Raw genomic sequence first — 14,193 nt, forward strand, 5'->3', positions numbered from 1 at the left:
TTCCAACTGAATATTTATATTCTTCCGTCCACTAAAATGCTGTTGAAAATGAATGTGAATCTTTTGGGAATATGGACATTGCATGTTGTTCAGTTGACAGAGTCATTTATAAAAGTTGGGATATCTTATACCCCATCCGGGCTTAATTAGGGTTTATAGAGATCACTGGCAGTTGCAATAGAAATATTGTATGTTTCCTCCCCCCGATGAATTTCCCTACTTCTTTCATGAGGCCTTTAAAACTCATTTAAGTCTTGCTGAAGTTATTCATAAAGATAGATAACAACGATTCTCTGGGACAGTCTGTTGCACTGCACCTTCCCCCTTCCCCCAACATTTCTTGGATAACTACACCCAGGTCAGTTCCAAATTCTGTCGCTTCTCCTAATAGGCTTTTGAAAGGAAATTCCTTCAAACAAGGAGGTCACTGAAAACACACACAAAACTTGAGATGTCTGCACTCAGGGAGTTGCGGCGGACTTGGGCCAAGGAATAAAAAATGAACTGTTGGGTATCTCCAAACCACAGAAAATGCTGACACACGGTGTCTTCACACAGAAGATATTAACACTCCTCGAGGGTGAAAACCAGAACAGATGGCATTTCTAAACGCGACGCTCATCGAATCTATTTCCACTCGGGTTTTTTGTAAACTTTTATTTTAAATTTGGTGCTAAGAACAACAACAAAAAAAGTGTGTGAATGGCACCATCCAGGGACAAAGTTGCACGAGCTTCTCTTTGGGAACTTAATTAATGTGCTTTCTGATTCAGCATGCGGTTCTCCTCCTTTTCTGGGAACTGATTAAGGAGAGGTTTAAAGGCTAACAAGTCACTGCTCAGATAACAAGGTACACTGAGGCTCATATTGAAGCAAGACTTCTGGAGGACTTTATATCAAAATGGAAACTCAGAGGGTTCTCTCTCTGGTCTGCCTGTCTTGCCCCTTCTTGGATGTCAGCAATGACAATACATTGAGCTGTGGCAACTGGTAAGGGACCAGATGAAAGTCTTGCTCTGTGACTACCATTGACAATGACCTATAACTTCATCGTCAAAGCAAACTGTCAAAGCCTATGCATCCTATTCAGTCTTGAGCTGACGCCGAAGGGTATTTTGGAATGTTACGAATCTACAGATTCCATCTCTCTGGTTATGTAATATCATTACTCGGTTTCTTGTGTCGCTCAGAGAACAGGTAGTCAGGGAACTGGGTTTTTATCTCAACACGTGGACATGCCTCAGCTTCACAACTGAATCTTAAAGGCTCTCAGAGCAGGGTCTGTACCTTATACCTTTGTGTGGTAGCCCCACTGCCCTTGCTATGCGAATCATACTAAGCCCTCACTAAATGGGCGTCCACTGAGCTCTCCAGTGGAGTCTAAAATGAAGGTAGAAAGATCACAAGCAGAAAATTGGACAAATACAAAAAGTGAGAGACCAAATGTTTGGCAAAGTGTGTGTAAAGCAAGAGGACTGTAAAAAATGAACAAGTAAGTTTGGAAGTAAGCTCTAGTTCTAGTCCTTTGGAGGTACTTGGCATGTTAGCTACCAGAAATTTTACAGAATAATGAGGTAACTCCATGGAAGTCTAGGTGCATGGACCAGACTTACCCCTCTGTTCTGTGCTGGTCACAGAAAATTGCTACATCATGTGGGTTTATGAGTACAAGACACAGCCATGGACACAGGGCCATTTAAGCTTCTGTGGGCATCGTGTAAATTGCAGGACCTCTGGGGGCCCAGGAAATGTGGATGGGGATGGGCAGCCAGGAACGAGGTCCAGTCGATGCTGCAGGGCAGTCGGGGGACACCACTGTGGCAGTTACCAAGTACGTATCCCAAGCTTATACTGCAGAGCTCCCCCAACCACTGCCAGGTATTAGTGGCTGCCCCTGGAAGCACTGTGACAGCTGCCTCTGGAGCCTGGATACAGCTGTTACTACCGCTGTCGATCCCTATCCCCGGTAGAACCTACTTCTTTGCGGCACCAGCTTTGGATTCGAGACCAAGGGCGTCCCCCTCCTGTGATGGGTGCAGATGAAGCCGTGGGTTGAGCCTTAAGAGTTAAGGGAAGCCGGAAAACAAGAGTCTGGTGCTTGGGGCTTTAGGAGGGTGAGGAAGGCTGTGCAGCTTTTGGGGTCTGCCTGTTCTAGGGAGTGGTCTCCTCTGTGAAGAGGTTGGAGTTTAAATCCTGGGAACACAAACATAGTGACACGTGTCCACTACATTTACTGTTTCAATAATGTGGAGTTCACTGCTGGACTGGCTCTCCCTTTGCACTTCTCAATCCTTCTGTCTCAGCTGCCGTGATGCCCTATAGCGGTCTGCTTACCTCTTTCTTTCCCCCTCAGCCTGTAAGTGCCCCGAGAGCAGCAGGGACATCCCTTCTCTCATGTCCTTGGTGCCCAGCCCGGGTCCTGGCAGACTCAACCAATACTTGACTGATGAATACAACTGGGTCTCCTTGGAAGCTGGCCTCTTGGGAACTTACAAAGAAGGGAAGTTGGGACTGTAGGAACAGATCTAGTCCTTTACATTTCTTAATGGCAGGCTTCAGGGCATCTGTGAGCCAGAAACTCCGCACAGGTGTTTGCGTGCATGGAGAGCCATGCATTTCCCTGGGGAGAGGATCCATTGTTCACACCATTTTCTCAGAAGACTTGAAGACCCCCGAAAGGACCCCTAATACAGACAGCCTCTCTCTATGCTTGATACCTGTTTAAAGGAAGACATGCTCACTCTGAATACTTTGAAAACACATCAAAATCCTGCAGTAGGGGGATTCTGTGGAACAGAGCACAATGTTCCTTTCTGTCTTTATTTTTTTTAGAAAGATAAAATGTCAGCACAGAGGCATCTTTCAAACTAGAAGAAATGTGGAAGCAGTAGCAGAAAACAGAGCTTGTTTGAATCCAGGCCCTACCGTTAGTTCTGCATCTTGGGCAATAAGCCAACCTCTCTGGACCTTGCCTTCTTTATGGAGCAATTCTTAATGGAGTCCTACTTTAGAAGCTTGCTGGAAAGATGAAATGAGATGGTCTGTGTACGCATTCGGCAAAGAATTAGAACTCAATGAACACTATATTTCCTTCCTCCTTGTTCAAAATATTTAGGAATCTTTAAGTTAAATGTACTCTAGTCTTAGAAGTCCTAGAATATGACATTGTTCTTTGTCTCTGATTTCAGTGTTCAGGTGTTTGACATTGGGATTTTTCTCTCCACATTCAATGAGGCCCAAGGAACAGTGGCTGGTCAGTTACGGCCAGTAAGAGGCTGGCAAGTAAAGTTTCTTAGAAAGTGAGTGGCTTTCTTCCACGAGAGGAATGACCTGGGTAGCTTTTGGGGGTGGTGGTGGGCAGGACGAGGGCCCTCCCCACTCAGAGCAAAGGACCCTCAAGTCCTCTCTTCCAGAGATCCCTCCCATCCCCTTCTGAGTCCCTCTCACCTGCGACTTTCTTTCCTTTGGGCCACATGGCCGATGGGTTTGTGAACCAGTCAGGGATTCATTAAAAAAAAAAAAAAAAAAAAAAAAAAAAAAAAAGATCAATCCATATTTTTGCCACCACCAGGTCCTGACAGGTAAGACTTTTGAAAAGCCCTTTCATCAGAAGATAGAAGTAATAACAAAATGGCTAACAATGAATTCCCATGCATTGTTCCTATGTGGCATGATGCAGCTGATGTCCCACTGGCTGGAAAATTGGGCTCACTGAGCCAAGGTGAAAGAAAACGAGAGCTGACCATGGCCTCATGGAGCCAACAGGATGGGCAGCCACTGCCTTTGAAAATGTGAATAATTTATGCACAGTCACACAGCTTAGGAGAGATAGAAGCTGGCATCCAACCCAGAGGTTCAGATCCCAATCAGATCCCTGGTTTAACCACCATGCCATCCTGCCGTTGAGGCTCTGGAGTGAGTTTAATATTCCCCAGAAAGAAATCTCCATTTGCTGCGTGGCCCCCAGTCCTGTCTATGGGTTCCTACATCATAGATCCTGATGCTTAAGAAAAGGGTGTTTACAACAACCAGGGAACCTGCCTCTTTTTCTTGGCTGGATCAGATCTCCCAAGTATAGATAGATTCCCAAGACACTCGCCTATCAGAGGGAAATACCCCTATCTAGACTCTATTTTGAAGACCAGTGTCCCCTCTCAGACAAAAAGCTCTAAACACAAGGTAGAAATGGGAGTTTTCTGCCATAGGAACAAATCTTTGAGAATAAGTCTTCTCATTCATTTAAAAAAAGTGAAGGCAGGGTCATTTATATTAACGGACTAGGTTTTGAATTGTTTAATTTTCATATAACAGTTTCAGCAGAGATCCAAAACTCAGCATATCCATTGTGATGTAAATGGGATGGGTTTTAGATATCTTTTTCATTTTCAAGGAAAATGAAGGAGACTTATTTTGTGGTTTAAACCACCGCCCCCCGCCCCGAATCCTTAAAGCTGGGTAGGCCCGTCATACTTCCCAAGTTCACCCCCTTCCCAAACCAGACGCATGGTCTCCCCGCCTCTTCTGATGCCCGAGTCTCCGCTACCTGCTCACCACTCAGACTGGGCCCTAGAGCAGCAGCATCTTCTGAGAGCCTTTAAAAATGCGAGGTCTGGGATCTCTGGTTATCCCAGCATCTCAGTAAGATCCCCAGTGGCTCATACCTGCTGTAGAGTTCTGGAAGCCTCTCCTCCGGCACAGGATGTCTGCCCTTATCTCACATTTGAATCACCTGAGGAGCTTTTAAAGTTACTGAAGTTCGAGCTCACCTTTAGCAAGTCTGGTTTAATTGTTCTAGAATGTTCCCTGAGCATGGGGAGTTCGAAATGTTTCTTAGATGAGTCTAATAACATAGCACACCTTGAGAGCCATGGCTTTTCTGCGTATTCAGCATGTGGTTGTCCTGCCTGGTCTAGAGTATAGCCCGAGACTGGCCAGTTGGTGCATTGCGGGACGTTGTAGGACAGCAAGCCATGGATGCTACTAGGGGAGAACTCAGCTTCTAGGTGACTTTTAGCCTCTTGGTCTAGTTTCTGTCCTTGGAGGATTTACAGAAATTGTCAAATCCCTGCTAAGATGACTGAGTCAGACTAGCTTGCCTAGAACCTTCCCAATGGTACCACTGCAAGTCCCATGTTGTAGAAAACGCTCAGTCCTCACAAGCTGAGATGGTTGGGATACTGATCTCCCTTCCATGTCTGCTCTTCCTCAGGCTAAATATCAATATTTTCTTAATTGTGTTTGTTAGTCCTTACATTTCTGGGGAAACATCTACATCTGTTGTCCTATAATAGGACATCTGTCAACACAAACTTAGAGGAGAATTTTGAACCCTTAGGTTATAAGCTCAAAAAGAAGTTGTGATCAATGCAAAATAAACCAACCCTGGGAGAACTTCTCCTACAAAAAAACAAACAAATGAACAAACAAACAAAAAAAGACCAACTGTTTTTGTTTGAAAATAAACAAATATCAAATCTCCTTCCAAAAATATCTCTTCTGTGTTATGGTCACAAATTTTAGGTGCAGAATAAAACACATATTTATTATTTTATTTGTTTCTCTGTCACCTTCCAATGTAATCACTGGTCATAATTTAAGTACTGTGAAAGCACTATAAATTAGAGAATTAATTTTTGAAACCAAAATTAGTCAACTGCGGGTAATTATTTTGGTCTATCTTAATTTTTAAAAATAGCCCTAAGTAAAATGAAATGTTATGTGAACACACGAACATTTGAGTTTGTTGCAGTGTTGCTTATGACTGTGAAGAAAATTGGAAATAATGGAAACATATGATAACAAGAGGTAAGTAAATTATGGATTGGTCACCTGATAAAATGTTAGTCTCCAATTTTATTTTTTATTTTATTTTATTTGGGGAGGGAGAGAGAGAGAGCGGGAGGAAGAGAGAGAGGAGGGACAGAGAGAGAGAATCTTAAGCAGATGCCTCACCCAGCACAGAGCTCTCCGCAGGGCTTGATCTCACAATCCTGAGATCATGACCTGAGCGAAAATCAAGAATCAGATGCTTAATGGACTGAGCCACCCAGGCACCCCAGTCCCCCGTTGTAAAATATGGCTGTGCTGACTATGTAGCAGCATAGAAATCCTTCTGATGTCTTATTAATTAAATAAAGCAAAATACAAAATTAAAGCCATGCTGTGATCCTGTGTCCTCGAATCACAGTTTCCTATGAACAGAGGAAACATGTTAAGTCATGACAGTGAGGGGGGTATAAGCACCCATGACCTTATCCTTTTTTCAATCAGGCTTCTGTTAATGATATCAATCTATGACATTCTCACACACCTTAGTGATTATTTTTCATCTATTTGAACTCACTTAAAACAGTATCTCTATCTCTGAGGGGTGGCGGAGGAAGTGGGGAAAAGCACGTGCTTACAGCTGACACTCAACACGTCTGCACCTCAGCTACCTCCTCTGGGAGCTGGGAATTACGAGAGCATCTTTGTGGTCAGGATGACGTGGATTTATACAAATACTACTTTTGGAACAAAGTCTGGCACACAACAAACACATGGCTGTATATGTATATATGTGTGTGTGTATTTGTAGATATGTGTATGTGTGTACATATTTTATACAATATATACATATTGGTGTATGTATGTACTTTATATAATTTGTATATAATATTTTATATATATATATATATATATATATGTATGTATGTTTTTTTAAGAGGTTTAGGAAGAAGAACAATCCAAAAGTACTGCTTGCTAGGGTTGGCTCTCCTCAAGGGAGGTGTGTGTGTGTGTGCGTATGTGTGTGCATGTACATGTGTGTGTGCATGCGTGTGCCTGACTTCTTGGTGCCTCAGTGGGATGAGAGATGTGAACACACACCTGAATCAATTCCCATATCCCAGTTTTTCCTGTTTTCTTGGGCTCCAGCCATGCCCAACAGCCTCCAACATCCACATCCTGGAAAGATGCAATGAGCTTTGGTCAAATTGACACACCATAAAAATAAAACTGAATTTAAATCATTTTTCAGAATAATATTTTCCTCTGTGTCCCTAAGACATGGTTTAATCAGAAATTGACATATCATCAGAAGTACAAAGTGGGGGCACCTGGGTGGCTCAGCTGGTTAGGCATCTGCCTCTGGCTCTGGTCGTGATCTCGGAGTCCTGGGATGGAGCCCCGTCTCTGGCTTTCTGCTCAGAGAGGATTCTGCTTCTCCCTCTCTCTCTGCCCCTCCCCGCCACTTGTGCTCTCTCCTGCTCTCTCTCCCTCTCAAATAAATAAGTAAAATCTTAAAAACAAAAACAAAAAAAAAAGAAGCAACAGCAGCAGCACAAAGTGATGGCATGGGCCACGCAGTAACTTCATCATTACTGCAGAAGCAGATGTCTTTCTGAGAAGAAAGCTGGGATAGCAATTTCTTTTCTCAGAACGACACTTCATAGGTCATATCATGCAGCCTTGGAGCAGAGACAGAATAAGGTGGAATCTTGAATATCTGAAAAGACAGATGCGTAGTAAAAAAAATTAACATTCTTGCAAAACTGTTTATGAGGCTGCAATTCAAATGCCTAACCAAGCATAAAAATGTTATTCATCTGGGAAAATCTCACCCTGCACTTACGCACCGGCTTTCTCAATTTCTGTTTTGAGTTTTAATTAAGGAGTTAGAATTGGTCCCTTTCTCCCAGTCTCTACCAACAAGGCCCTAATGGAGTGGGCAGCCTTCTGTACCATAGGAAAGGGTCTTTGTCTACTTTTACGAAGGAAATCTCGATTCACTGGCAGGGCACGCTGCAAACATTTTGTGCACTGCAATGTTTAGGTGTTTTCCAAGATTAATTGTTTGCTAATATCCCAAATTACCCTCTGTAGGTACAGGCGGTCGTGTTTTCTCCCCCCCCCCCCTTTGGCATAGTGCTTTTATTTTGACAGGAATGTGACAAAGAATTAATTGGACCCATTTATTCTTCAAATGTTGGACGCAAATGTGGATAATTCACTAGTTCCACTTCTAATCAAGAGCTAAACTGGCAAGTGGGTAGTTAGCGCATTTGGCTGCACATCTGCAAATATCGAATGTCTGCGAACGAGACTAAGAGCGCGCTCCCTCCTTTCTGGCCAGATGGTTTCATTTAAGATCCAAGGGGTCAAGGGTCGCAGCATGACCTCATCAAATTAGACCCAACCGAGAGAGGTGTTTAGCACAACAGAAAGGAAATAATCTGAAGGACATTAAATGCAAATGAAATTGCCATCTGCAAACTTCAAAAAACACCTGACCTAAAAAAATAAATCTCCCACTTAGAGCCGAAAGCTCGCCTCCTTCCCTCCTCAAGAGTGGACACTGTGGCGTGTTGTCGTAGCAGCCTAACAATCACTCACCCTGCCAAAGTCCATTTGCATTTAATATTCCCCTCCCGACTCTTTCTAGTTGAAAAATTTGACAATGATCTCTGAGGAACAAGAAAAGTTCAAGCATGAGAATTATTTCTTTGCCTCTTGCATCTCCATGACCAAATTGGTCACAGGAAGCTTGTGTGTCTAAACTAGAAGCCTGTCACTCTGGGACAAGTTTGTGTGGCCTCCCCTGGCAGAACGGGCAGATTCATGATCAGGGGATATGAAGAGGAGGTCTTGAGGGTGAAGGAAGTTGCCATGCATTTTTCAATGTATTGAGAATATAAGTGTTTACACGCTATGAGAGGTGCGGGTCCTGGGGATATGCTGCTAAGCCAGACAGACAACTGTCCTGGTCCTCAGAGAGCTCACAGACAATTAAGCAATGGCTATACAGCATGACAAGTGCTGGGAAAGTGTGGGTCAGCATGCTGGTCCCTCAGCAATATCCAAGCACTCCCAGGTGCTCTTGCCCTGCCCAGAGTAAATCCAGACAGTAGAGAATATGGCGGATGGTGGCCCCCAAGTACCTGATTCCTTGCTCTTGTCCCGGGAACAAGACTTAGGAGGGCCCGTAGATGACACTGTTCCTGGCTCTGCTGGCTCTGTCAGGGGGCAGGACCTACGTAGGACACCTCAGGGGGCTGGTCCAAATTTTATGAGGCTGAAAATGAAAGCTGATAGGTAGAAGCAGAGCCATTCCTAATAACATAGACTTCTGGCACAACCCAACAGGCTGCTTTGTGAGAAAATGAGCTTCTCTCTGCTGGCTCTGTTCCAGAAAAAGATGGAAAACCAGTAGCTAAGAATGTTAGGTGGCAAATGGGTGGGTGTGGGTGGATAATAGCTAAAGCCAGTCCCTGTTCCGGCATCCAGAAGACGGAGAGAGGTTTTTCACTTACAAAACTATGATTCTATTCATGTAAGAGAAATCACTGAACATTTCACCCAGATTGCATTAGAGAAAACCTCTCATTTTCACAAAAATATCAGGTGGATGGTGGTTCTCGGAGTCCTCCAAGGCTGTGACCCTGAATAACTTAAGACAAGCATTGCCTTTGACAAAATGTCAAGTTCCATGGAGAGACTGCCTCTAATAACTTCTTCAAATATCCTCCAGTGCCTCTTATAGAACATATACGATCAATAAACACTTGTGATTTTGACCAAGGTCAGTGAGAATGCTTCTGATGATGTGTAGGGCTTACCCCGTGGCATTGATGTTCAAGTCAGTGGCTCTGCCACTTGTTAGCTGTTTGATCTTAGGCAAACTCCCTAAGGTTTTGGAAACTCGGTTTTATTAGGAATAAATGGAATTGTTTAAAAAAAAAAAAATGACCTGCGAAGCACTATAGAGATGAGAGACTACCATTATTCTTTCTCAAAGTGGGACAAAAGGTTTCTCTTGAACTTTCCCCAGGAAGATCCTGGGAATGGGAAGGGGGATGTTCTTGGCATTAAGACTCAGATGTCATTTCATTGCCCAAGTGATCAGAGGGATGAACGATGAACAAATCCTGCTTCAGAAATAACAATAAGCTCATAATTATGCCTGACCTCCAGTTATCCAGAACTGGATAGAAGGCAATAAGAGACTGTGGCCCATGAGAAAGACTGAAAAAACAGTTTACTGTCCTAAGTAATATTTTGTCTACATCCGAGGTATCTCGGTAACTCGTTTTCTGGGACTTGTTGATTAATTCTACAAAGGCATCTGAGCATCAGAAGGAGAGACGTCTATAAGACCATGGAGCTAAAGATGAGAGGCAGACAAGATTCCTCGGATGATTTAGTGCTACTAAGTTCTGGAAACAGGCCCTGGGCTCAGTGTAGCAGCTTTCATGCCAGGGACACAGACAGTCATACCTGTTGCTTGGGTACATGGGACAATGGAGTGGAGGGGCAGAAGGGAGGAGAAAGACGTGGATGAAGAGCAAGGAAAACCTGACCCCTCCCAGCTCTACCTTTATCCATTAGGAAAGAGAAAATCCTCAGACGTCCTGGGACTCAGCTCACTCAGCAAAACAAGTGAAGACTGAACCACATGAGAGACTTGGTCATGATACAGTGAAAAGTCACAGGATTAGGCAGTGGAAGGTCTGAGTTTGGAGGCCAGCTCTGTCACTGATGGTTATGTGATGTTACACAAGTCCCTTCCACAGATCGGAGCTTTGCCTTCAGCGTCTGTAGCACATACCAGGATTACCTTGTAGACGACCCTGTAGAGAGCATTCTGTAGGAGAATTAAGTTCAAAATCCTTGGTTCAGCGCTATACAAATGTCAACTCATTTATGGTCCCACAATGAAGGGAAAATAATGAAGGGGCAGAAAGCATTCTCTAAAATTAGAGATGGTTTCTGTCCAGTGAAGATGGATATGAAAGACTCACAACCCAAACAGCCTTTCCTGCAGCTAATGTACTAGCCTCAAGTGTTTTTTTTTTTTTTTCACCACCAAGCATTTTTTTTTTTTTTTTGTAATGCATTGATAGATAAGAAAAGCCAGACAGAAAAATATAGATCCTGGCTGATAAGTCAGGGCCCTGAGGAACCGTGATGACGTATTGGACCTATGTGGACGGGATACAAAAATACATCCCGTGTTGCTGGGATCGAGAAACTTCTGGACCCTGAGGTGGTATAGGGTGACTTCAACAGCTTGGTGCCTGCTAGAAAAGGAGGAGGATTTGGTCATGAGGCCTAACTGTCATCTTCTTGAGTTTGGGCATGACGACACCTCATCGATCTTCTGTCATTTCAGAAATTGGCCAATCGCCTCCCTGCCTTGGAAGTGGGTCAGGGAGCAGCGGTCCAAAGAGGCATTTGTTAGCGGCGAGAAAGCAGTCTGTGTGGGTAGCAGGGGATTTATGAATTCAAGCCCAGGAACGCTGGGTGTGGGGGCGCACATCTGGCCACAAGATGCTCTCTGGCTGCCTTGTGGATGAAGAGGCTTGGTCAAAGGAGGTCACGGCAGGTTCAGTGGGATTGCCAAGGGGTGGGGGTTGCAGGGAAAGTAAACAGGCCTCCCTCTTGGCTTTAGGCCCCCCCGGAAAAAGGCTGAGAAAAGGGGTATGCTCACATTTATTTTCGGGATCACTGAAATATTCCTAAGCTCTTAGAAACTCAAAGAGGACAAATCCCTTTCATCAATCAATATTGGAAGTTTTATATAAAGACAATGACAACTGGAAAGCTACATAATTAGAAGAGTATTACCCTCAAGTGATTACCAAAAAAGTAGCAAAAAAGAATATATATCCTATATATAGTGGGCTCTCAGTCCTATAGAACAATCCTACAAGCAATGTCACATAATTTCTATGAATGTCCTTTGCTATTTTCCTAAATTGCTTTTAAAAAATTATATTGGTAAGGATTTAAGTCCATTTAACATGCTTTTTTTCGACTGGACTGTATTCTTTATTTTTTTTAATTCAAGATTTAAATTGGTAATAGAGAGAATTAATAATGAGGGCAGGAACTAAATTGACCAATCTGTACTGCCTTTGGTTGGGGGAAAGAACCCTCCCCCCCCCAAAAAAAGGGTTAGTGACTTAGCTTGGGATTGAGTTCCCAAGACAATCATGTATTTAATGAAACTTTTGTAGCGACCACCAGTTCTAATGCCGTATTAAAAGAAAAAAATATATATGTTCAGCAACAAGGCTATTTCCCTTGTGTCCTAGGGTTTGAAAATACTGCTACAGAACCATCTTGGTTTTGCATCTGCTGAGCTTTGCAGGTTGGGGACTGGTTTTTATATTCATTTCCTGCTGCGGAATGTCTACACCACGCAAGCAGTGAAACTCAGCTTCTGTGTCTATACGAGAGTTCATTTGAATTTCTCCTGGGGGACCCCTACCAACCCCCATGCAGAGCCCTAGGCAGACAGACACCTCCTTGTTGCTTCCTTTATAAGATCTGGATCTTTCCCTTCTAAAACCCTTTCTGAAGGTTTCAGTTTCTTGCTTCCAACCCTGCTCAGGCTGAAAACCTATGACCTCACAGCAGACCCTCAACAGCTGGCAAGCTTTCTACCCTGGCTTTGCATTTGCTCTTGTATTTGAGGATTTTCCTTTCTTTCAAGCTCAGCTCTGTTTTTTTTGTTTATTTGTTTGTTTGTTTGTTTTAATTTTATCCTGAATTTCTATGAGTTCGTAGCAGAAGGCGAGTATCCTGTTGGCTCATGGCACTACTTTCCAGGACTGGGGCCCCACTAAAAATAAGGTCCATAATACTCATTCCTCCATATGGTTGTCAAATAACTTTCTCGTGGTATTGTTTTTATAACAACACCAAAATATCATCTTTGTCTGTCATGTGAATAATAATGTATTTTCAACATTGGCCAGGCCTGGTAGAGTTAGAGAAAACATGTTGAAGACCAAAAGGGGTTCAAGCCCTATCCCTGTCACTTCTTAGCCACGTGACCTGGGATAAGCCACTGAACTCCATCTGTTAAATGAGATCATAATGCCTGCTCTTCACAAACAAGGAGTGGCTGTTATAAAATTTGAGAACTAAGTGTGATTTCTCATTTGTTTTTCACCAGTGGGAGAGCCATGGATCCTGGTGAGGGAGACACTTGGGCACAGAAAATAGCTCTACTATTTATAGAAGAGGGAGCTCCTGAATATAAAAGATAGATCAACTAGTTTCAAGGAACTATAAAAGTAAAAGTCACTTAATGAGATGGAAAGAACTTTTTATGAAAGCAGAAGGAGAAGTGTTCTCCTGGTCTTTCTTGTATTGAATGTGGTTTCCTATGTACACCGTGGACTTACACTGCTCCTGTCCCTCATACAGATTTCTGTGGATTATGTCATCAAATGGAAGCCCACTCTAGTTCCATCTAGAGAGAAACGCCTAGCTACACGTGCAGTTTCAGCCTGATGCATTTACCCACCAAGTATTTATCTTGCAACACTCTCTTTCTTTAAGTTGAATTTTTTTTTTTAATGTAGTTTTGTTCTGCTCCCCATCTTCAAGGTAAAAACATCCCATGTCCCAGGTATTGTTAATAAAGACACAGCCCATGATTAATAAAGACCAATTGACACTTACCTAAAGTCTGGGACCTGGGGTCAGCCAGAAAGAGATGCTTTCTTCCACTTTCCCACATATTGAAGAGGAAATGGAATGAGTCTTCATATGTTCACCGCATTTTTGTTTCCTTAAGTGACACCTGAAAGAAAATGCAGTGGTTACCAAAGATTTTTGGTATAGTTGTAAAATGTCTTCAGATGCTTTCTTAGGAATCTTTCTATCTGGAGAAAGAGAGGAGCATGAAGAGGACTGGATTTCTAAGAAATGACCGGCTGGCTGGCCCATTCCAGGCCCATTCCAGAGCAGCAGGCACTGGGGAAAGAAAGGGTTGAGGTTGCTGCAAATGCTTTGTGTATATTCGGGCTCTTAGGAAAACAAGTTTAGAAGCAGTAAACACACAGGCAAAAACGCAAATGCTCTGTAGAATTTCTGAATCAGATAGAACTACCCCAATACTGATCTCCCCCAATTAGCTATTCATCATGGAAGTTTCAAGCAGGGGGCATTCAAGAGTTTTCTCAATTCTTATCACATAATTTGTTTATTCAGTTTTCATGATTGAAAAAAGACATTGTTCTTTCAAAATGAAACTGGCCAGAGTTTTGAAAATCTCCTTCATAGTAAGTATTAAGTGCAAAACAGAAATTGATATTTCCCAGAAGAGTTATACTAATACTCCATAGGGCAGCTTAAAAACTTACCTGAAATTTATAGCCAGAAGAGTCAATTGGCCCTTGGTCAATATATAAATTTGTGAAG

Source organism: Mustela lutreola, chromosome 4 (assembly GCF_030435805.1).
Source record: "Mustela lutreola isolate mMusLut2 chromosome 4, mMusLut2.pri, whole genome shotgun sequence".
In the NCBI taxonomy this organism is placed as follows: domain Eukaryota; kingdom Metazoa; phylum Chordata; class Mammalia; order Carnivora; family Mustelidae; genus Mustela; species Mustela lutreola.